Genomic DNA, 7776 nt, shown 5'->3' on the forward strand with positions numbered 1-7776 from the left:
GGATTTGATGAGGTGACAAAACAGAGATGGCCCTTCTAATCATGAACGAAGGAGCGGAAAAAATATTAGGGCAATCTTTCCGTTAGAAAAGGTACCATCAACCTCTACTTCAAAGATGCATCCTTATTTGGAAGAAGACTCAGAATAACTCCATGGTTGGAACAATCCCTTGAAACCTCAGAAATTAGAAAAAATTGCTAGGCATTGGGGACAAGTTGAGCTGGAGCAAGCTAATATTGATTCAACAGCTTAGCAATGGTAGAAAGAATTGGGAGTCTTAAGCTGGCCTTTATAGCTTCCTAGAGGGCTACTTAATTCTTTTGAGGAGATATCATCCGAACAGAAGGGTTGGACAACTCTAGGACAAAAGACTGAGGTATGTGATACTTGATTTAGATCCGCTCAAGATCCTCTTCTACCAAGATGTTTTTCAGCACTCGGGCTTGAAGCAACTATGGATGGAGCTTTGTTGGATCCAACGGAGGCTTGATCAGGAGATCCTTAACCTACTCTCTCCTTGTCCATGGACCACTCCTTAGGTAATTCCATGGATAGAGAAAGAAAGAGGAAAAAAGAAGATAAAAGGGACCAAAGAAGGATTTGAGGAGCCAAGAACCTATTGAGGATGTATGGAGGTAATGAGGCTTCAAATGAAACTTTGATGGGCACACAAGAGATAGATGGTGGTCGGGTTACTACTACAGGGGGTGGGACACCCTCTTCCTCCTCAATGCTAGTTAGCAATGTTGGGTTTCGATGGTACAGTAGAAGGTTTAGGTGTTTAAAATTTTTCATTCAAACAACCAGATATACCGAAACCCTGGAATCCATAATTCCTTGACTATAGCAATCAAAGCATAAATAAAATAAATGTTGGTGCAGAATTCCGCCGACGTCGGAGAAGCTAGAGTCGAGGAGATCGCGGCCGCCGTTGGGACCTGCAAGAGAAGTTTAAACTGGAGTTGAGGGTGCTCCAGCAAGACCCTCGATGCTCAAGTCAGTACTCTGCCTCAACAGAAATGGAGTATTCGAATGGGATTTTAGTAGAGTTTCAAGATAGAATTTTGAGCTTAGAGAAGAACGTATCTGGGGGTCTCTTTTATAGATGGGAGAGCGTAACTGATTGACAGCGACGTCTGTAACTGCCTGGTAGTGGGCCGTTCGGGGCTACACGGAGTTTGTTACGGAGAGTAGTGGCATCAGTGGGCCATTCAGGGCCACGTGGAGTTTGTTATGGAGAGTGGAGTGGTGTCCGTTGTCGTGACTTACCAGAGAGTGGTGGGGCCACATGGAATCTGTTACGGAGAGTGGAGTGGTGCCCGTTATCGCGACTTGTCGGAGAGTTCGAGCTGGATGTCTGAAGCTCGGTTAGGATGTCTGGTGGAGTGGAACGGCTCTCTGTCTCAGCAATCTAAGAGAAGCTCAGATGTTTTCGAAGTTGCTGATGAGTCCACAATTGTGGGGTGCCTTAGGCACTGATGCTGTAGGTGGAAGTCATCTGCTGTAGAAGCTCGGACGAAAACTTTCAGTTGGAGAAATCCGGGAGGAGTCCGATTGCTAGAGAAGTCCGTCTAAAATTTGTCCGATGTGGAAGCTCGCTTGAAGACTGTCTACTGGAGAGGTCTGGTTTCATGGGAAATCCAGCTGAAGGTCGATCGATAGTGGAGTTCGGGAGGCGTTGTGAAAGTTCGTCCGTTGGAGGAGTCTTGAGGACACTGTGGAAGGTCGACCACTGGAGGAGTCTGGAGTTCAATTCTATTGTAGAAGTTCGGATGGAGTTCGGTTCTTGTAGGAGTCCGAAAGGAGGCCGCTTATTGTAGAAGCTCGGACAAAGATCGGTTGCCGTGGAAACTCGAATGGAGACTTTTTATTGTAAAAGCTCGGATGAAGTCCGCTTGCAATAGAAATTCAGAGTAGAGATCCGATCGGTGGAGTCCGTCCATTGTAGACGTTCGTCTGAGATCCATCCGCTGTAGAAGTTCGGACGGAGTCCGACTCTTGTAGGAGCTCGGATGAAATTCGAAAGGCATCGACCACTGTAGAAACTTGGATGGAGTCTGGTTACTGTAGAAGTCCTGCTGCTGGAGAAGCTCGGTCATTGATGAAGTTCAGAAGAAGTTTGGAGTAAAGTCGATCGCGGCTAGAAGAAGTCTGGAAGAGATTCGAAGGGTAGTCGATCACTGTAGAAAATCGGTTGGTAGTGAAGCCCGGAGAGTATTTGGAGTAGTCCGGTAGATGAATGGAGGAGCTCATTATTGGAGAAATCCGTATGGCACGATACAAGTTCATCTGTTGGAGGAATCTGGAGGACACTGTGGAAGGTCGACCACTGAGAGAGTTTGGATGGTATTATGGAGGCTCAGACAGTCGAGAAGGTTTAGCTGCTGGGGAGTTCGGATGGTATTATGGAAGTTCAGACAGTCGGGGTAGTTTCGAAAGATGCCGCACAAGGTCGGAAGCCGGAAGAGCCCTGGGAGGGTCGGCCTCTTACGAACTTCGGCTGGGATTATTTTATACCCAACACCAGTCCCCCTACTTCTGAGTTCGAGTTTCGAATGAAGTACAGAAAAATTTTCACAGCCAAAGTTACCCTCCTCGATTTTCGTACTCGGTTGTTTCCAGATATTTTGGCATTTGACATGCTGGTACTGGAGTCTTTTCAAATCGAGGTGATTCGAAAAGATTTTTTTGAAATTTTCATTGGAGCGTTGCTCTAGGTACGGCGCAATAATGATTCTATCAGCTGTCAGCCACCTTCAGCCGCCTGCCATGGTGAGTGGGACATGCGACGGTTGTAGATCGGCCAGAAGAGATCTGCAATCATTATTGCGTCGGACCCTGTTGCCTATTTAAACACGCCCCCCTCCTTCAGGGGTTTTACTTTGCCTGAGAGTTTCTTCGGTCCCTTATTCTTTTCGAGAGTTTCGTCTTCCTCTAGCATCCCTCTCGATCTTAGACGTTCTTCGGGTCGACCCCCATCTCTACATCTCTGCTTCTCTCGGACCAGCTTAGGTTAGTTCCAGAACCCCCTTTTCTTTTTTGCTGTTCTTTCATTTTTCCTCCTTTGCATTCCACCTGTTCGGTTTTCCGCGAGCGTCCTGTCTCCTATTTTTCTCAATTTTTTTGGGATTTTTTAGGATTTTTGCTTGATTCATAATGTCCTCCAGCACTTCCTCCCCTAACAGTTCTAGGAGTTCATCTGTTCCAGTCCCACAAAATCTTAGTTCTATAGATGAACCTCATCCGATCTTCGTACCAGACATCATTTCCAGCTCTCTGACTCCAGACGAACTCTCACTGATTAGGATTCAGTACGGAGTTCCTTCGGAGTACGAGCTGAGCTTCTCGGGCCAACTGGTCGGGCTAGCGTCCCTCCCCCCGGCTGCTTCTGTTTATACCAAGAAGCTTTCCGCACTGGGCTTTGACTTCCGCTTCTCCCCTTTCTTCTTGTTCTTTTCCTAAGCTGTGCCAAACTTCTTTCATTGCAGATATGGACGTGGACGCAGCTTGGATGCTGGCCAAGGGTCTCAAGGCCCACAAAAGGAAAGGTGCCGCATCCTCGAGGGCGATGAAGAGGGCATGGGTAGAAGAGACTAACCCGACCGTGCCTGCCCAGGCGGCCATTGCCGTCGACGCCCCCTCCGACATCGAGCTCGCAGTCCCCCAAGCCTCTCCAAGAAGCCCCCTGGTCAAGGTTCCCGCTCTAGAGTCTCACCTCGAGGAGACGCCGGGGGTCGAAAGGAGGTGGAGAAAGAAGATGTTGGCTCGCAAGAGCCGCAGCAGCAGGGCTGCCATCGAGGGGGTCGACGGCTCCGAAGAGGATCCGGGGGAGAATCCTTTCAACAATAGGGATTTAATAAAAAGATTGGTCGACGGGTGCATCCTGGCTTCTCGATGGGCTTGGGCGGCACCTCCTCAGGCTCGTAGCATGGAAAGACACTGTCGTGCTTCGCCTTGATTGCCCAGAGCCCGTGCTTGTGGTACATCTTCGACCACGAGTACTTCTCGATCCCACAGATGAGCTCGAGATTTTGGCTCGAAGCCCTCGATTTTCTTGGCACCATGGAGAGCGAAGGAAGAGAGGAGGGGAAGAAACCTTAGAAATGGAGGAGGGATGGAGGCCGGAGAAGCAAAATCCTTTAAAGGGGACTGAAAGAAGAAGTTAAGAACTTAAAGCAATCTCTGATGATGGCTGGAACCGAGAGTTCGAAGTCGGAAGAAGCCGAGCTTTCTTAGAACTTTTTTTTTTTTTTACCTTTTGTTCTTCTATGTATTCTTTTCTTTTTTTGCTATTTTTTTTTGGCCTTCAAAGGCTTTGTAATGCACACTTTATTAATGAAATGAAAAGGAATTTTTTCATTATCTTGTCTATTCTTGCTTTGAGTTATTGTTTACTGAGCTTCTTTTGTCTTTTATCTTATTCGATGTCGACATTGTTTGAAGGTTTCAGATCATCGCCGTATTGATTTGTCCTTTTTGTTCATGATCGAGGGTCTTTTTGAGGCCATTCGAGTTTGACGCTTCCTCCCGGTGCTCGAGCTTGGGGGCCCGAACTTCTCGTTACCTTGAGGAAGTCGATTTTCTTTGGTCAGTGTAGGGTTCCCTCTTAGAGACTGAGGATTTTTGACAAGAGTCTCCTTCCTCATTGAGATGAGGTCCCTTGTATCTTTGATGTAGTTTGTTTTTCCCTTATCTCCAGCATAGTTCGTCGCTTTCCCTTTTTATCTCCCTCCTTTTTTTTTTTTATGTCTGGGCGAGGGTTTTTCCTCTGCTCTTAGCGAGGTTGTAGGGATGTAGAGGAGCCGTTGAGGAGGCTTTTCTCCTCATCCGGTCTTGGACGATCAGGTCTTCGTTTGTGTCAGGACGAGGTTCTCCTCCTATTTTCGACACAGTCAATTTCAGCTCATGCTAGGATGAGATTTTTCTCCTGTTCCTAACAGGGCTGTGGGGGCATGTAAGGGCCGTTTCAAGGGCCTCTCCTCCAATTCTGTCTCTAAATAATTGGACCTTCGATCTTGCTCATGTTAGGACGAAGTTCTCCTCCTGTTCCTAACATGACTGTGGAGGCTCATAAGGGCCATTGCAAGGGCCTCTCTCCCCATTCGATCTCTCAATAATCGGGCCTTCGACTTTGCTCATGTTAGGATGAGGTTCTCCTCCTGTTCCTAACATAGCTGTGGGGGCGCATAAGGGCCGTTGCGAGGGCCTCTCCCCCCATCCGATTTCTCAATAACTGAGCCTTCGACTTTGCTCATATTAGGATGAGGTTCTCCTCCTATTCCTAACATGGTTGTAGGGGCGCATAAGGGCCGTTGCGAGGGCCTTTTCCTCCATTCGGTCTCTCAATAACTGGATCTTCGACTTTGCTCATGTTAGGATGAGGTTCTCCTCCTGTTCCTAACATGGCTGTGGGGGCGCATAAGGGCCGTTGCGAGGGCCTCTCCCCCCATCCGATCTCTAAATAATCGGACCTTCAATTTTACTCATGTTAGGATGAGGTTCTCCTCCTGTTCCTAACACGCTTGATTTCGATTGTCAGAGGGAGCTACTTCCTATCGTTATAAGCTCATACCAAAAGAAAAGATATGCGAATATAAAACTTTTATTTGAGACAAAGTTATCGGTAATACATTCGTAGATTTTTTGAGTTCCATGGTCACGGAAGGTCTGCTCATCTGAGCTCTTTTAGATAGTATGTTCTGGGCCGAACCACCTCCTTGACTTCATACGGGTCTTTCCAGTTAGGGGCAAGTTTCTCTTGATTCTGAGGTTGTGAAACAGCGGCTCGTCGAAGTACTAAGTCCTCCACTTTGAAGGCTTTGCTCTTGACCCGGGAGTTGTAGAAGCAGGCCACTTTCTGTTTGTAGGCGGCCATTCAAACTTGAGCTATCTCTCATTTTTCTTCTAACAAGTCGAGGTTGGCCTTGAGATCCTGTGAGTTGCGCTGCTCGTCGAATGCCACAACTCGCACCGATGGAAGCTTGAGTTCGATCGAGATCATGACTTCTATTCTGAAAGCTAAGGCAAAGGCGGTCTCCCTTGTGGGCAGTCTTTGGGTAGTTCGGTATGCCCACAACACATGATAAAGCTCATCTACTCAAGTTTTCTTTGCCTTTTCAAGTCTTGCCTTGATTCCTTGCAACAGAGTCATGTTAGTAACCTCGGCTTCGTCGTTTGCTTACAGATGGGCTACTGATGTGAAGTTGTGGGAGATGTTTAAATCCTCACAAAATTCAGCAAATCTTGCTCCAGCAAATTATCGCCCATTATCAGTAATGAGAGTTCTGAGCAAGCCGAACCTACAGACAATTGACTTCCAGATGAAGTCCTGCATCTTAGCCTCTATGATTTTTGCCAAAGATTTGGCTTCGACCCACTTGATGAAGTAGTCAATTGCCACCAGGAGGAACTTCCGCTGCTCGGACTGTAGCGAAAATTTAGTGCAGGGGCAAAATGGTAATTTTAAATCTTTTTCAAAATTACTATTTTACAATGGAATTATTAATTAATCTCATTAATTAATACTAATTAACCCTACACTAGGATCTAAATATGATACAACAGCATGCATTTAAATTTGAAATTCAAATTTGAATCAGTAAACCTTTTACAATACTGTGTTCAGAACACATCACCTTTTGCGGGTAGTCGATCACCGCAATCTGATCACCATCGGGGGGTTCTGATCTCATGTCAGAGCCACATAAATGTCTGGCCTCTGCGGATCGTCCACACGAAGCTCCCGTCTGATCAGCTCCTCATGAATGCTAGTTCGTGATTTCACCCTTTTGATGGCAGATGTTGATCGAACTCCTTCGATCAATGTGTGTCGACTCCTCGGATGCTCTGGATCATTTGCATGGTTGCTTTAGAGGCTGATGGATCTCTCCCTGAAATTTGGTGGACTCACGACACTCGTGGCACACCAATCTCACTTCCCAAACCCTAGGTAGAAACCCTAGGGTACACACTAGAAACCCTGCGCTCAATTTTCTTTCTTTTCTTTCTTTTTCTTTCGAAAGGTTTTGGACCTTCACCTTATGCACAAACTTTCCTCATGTCCCAAAGTTTCTCTCCTAAAATTTTTACGTACGTCCCACCTTTCTCCTCTTTTTAAAATAACGTCGAACGTGTCTTATCTGCGTGAGAGGATAAAGATAAGTGGTTGCACATTTGAATTCAAATCAAATTTGAATTCAAATGCAAAACCAACTCATCCCTATCCACTTGTGCATGAGAAGAGAAGGGGTGTGAGTTGATTTGTGCATGGAGAGTTTACACGAGAAACATTTTCGCATATAAAATATGGGGCGCACAAGATAAGACCATGGCGCATGGATTAGTTGGTTGCTCATTCAAATTCAAACTTTCTTTTGAATTTGAACGGCCAACCAACTTATTTTTATCCAGATATTTGGCGCACAAGGGTGGGCATGGGATGGCTTCTGCGTGGAGAAAATTCATGAGAAGTTGCTTCTCGTGAATTTAAATATGCACAGAAGAAGTGAGGTGGCGCAGGGAGAAAAGTCAAGGTGGTTTGAACCTAATTGAGCCAACCTAATCTAAATAGGTTAAGCACAATTAGAATAAATTAAATCAAACTTAATTAGACTTAATTAAGCTCAATAAAATCCTAATCAAATCAGGAATTAACTAAATCTAACCCCTGATCAAATCAGAGACTAAACCACCTTAGCGATTAGGTTAACATTTAACCTAATCGGATCAATCCAAACTGAATCCAATTCAATTGGACTTGATCCAAAAATAATTACT

Source organism: Elaeis guineensis, chromosome 6, assembly GCF_000442705.2.
Source record: "Elaeis guineensis isolate ETL-2024a chromosome 6, EG11, whole genome shotgun sequence".
In the NCBI taxonomy this organism is placed as follows: domain Eukaryota; kingdom Viridiplantae; phylum Streptophyta; class Magnoliopsida; order Arecales; family Arecaceae; genus Elaeis; species Elaeis guineensis.